The following is a 1,344-nucleotide window of genomic DNA, read 5'->3' on the forward strand; positions in this document are numbered from 1 at the left end:
TAGGGAAGTAAGGAAGTACCATCTTTTACCGATGATTGATGCGATATTGGAGAAGTTTTCTGAATGGTTCAACAAACATCGAAAAGATTCTGCCAATGCATCGAACACAACGCAAGTGGTGCCTGTTGTGGAGAATATATTACATATCCGATGTCCTATAGCTGCGAAGTTGACGGTCACTGAGCTTAACAGCTACCGACGCGAATATAGCGTAATTGGAGTTGATGGTTTAACATATTTGGTGGACTTGGATATGAAATCTTGTACTTGTAGGTGTTTTGATATAGACAAGTACCCTTGCATCCATGGTATAGCCGCAGCCATTAAGCATTGTCGGAATGAATGGAGAACAACGGATGTAAGCATATATGGTCTTTGTTCGAAATATTACTTGATCGAGACGTGGGCATTGGCATATTACAAAACAATTTACGTTGTGCCGCATGAGTCTCAATGGACTTTCCCAGCTGACTACGAGGAGAAGATCGCAAAACCGCCGGATTACAAACCAAAGAAAGGTAGAAATCAAGAAACCCGATTTCCATCCACCGGGGAAAAGCGACGAAAGAGGACCCAAAACAAGGCTCGGCCGGGCATTAACTTGGAGAGTTGGTTGCAGCCCCCTCCCAATGATGAGAATGGTTAACTTGCGTTTCTGTGTTTTACCTGTATTTCTCGCATGTGCATTAACAATTCAGCTGGTTCAACTGGGTTGAGCTAAGAACATGTCTGTGTCTCGTTTGTGCATTAACAATTCAGCTGGTTCAACTGAGTTCAGCTAAGAACATGTCTGTTTGTTTTAATTTGTATTTGTATTCGTTTATATACTGAGTTCAGCTATTACAAGTAAGTTTCAATATGTTCCATAAGTTTAGCTTTAACTATTCAACTGGTTCAACTTGTACAACTACGATAGTATTATAAAACAACATATTTATAAAAAAGAAAAGAAATAAAAGAATAATTCTATAATATAATCATAATAGAATTAACTTTTAAAGAAAATTTAAACATTTGAATACAACTTTTAAAAAAATCTATGGAAAATGATGTTCTCACACAAACAACCCCTTCTAGTATAAGGGATACTTGCTATAAGATAACCTAAATCATAGTGAAAGAAGTTGGACAAATGATTTGGTAAATATAATATTATGTAACCCTTGGATATGCCAAATAATTAAGAATAATCATTTGTCCAACTTATAATTAGTTATTTAAATACTAGTCCAACTGAAAACAAGAAAAAGTGTTAAAAGTCCAACTATGTTGCTCCTAGTACAACTGGACAACTATGAGTATATTCAGCCATCATGGGTCCCTCATATTTAATACTATAAACAA

This window comes from Arabidopsis lyrata, assembly GCF_000004255.2.
Source record: "Arabidopsis lyrata subsp. lyrata unplaced genomic scaffold ARALYscaffold_8, whole genome shotgun sequence".
Classification (NCBI taxonomy): Eukaryota; Viridiplantae; Streptophyta; class Magnoliopsida; order Brassicales; family Brassicaceae; genus Arabidopsis; species Arabidopsis lyrata.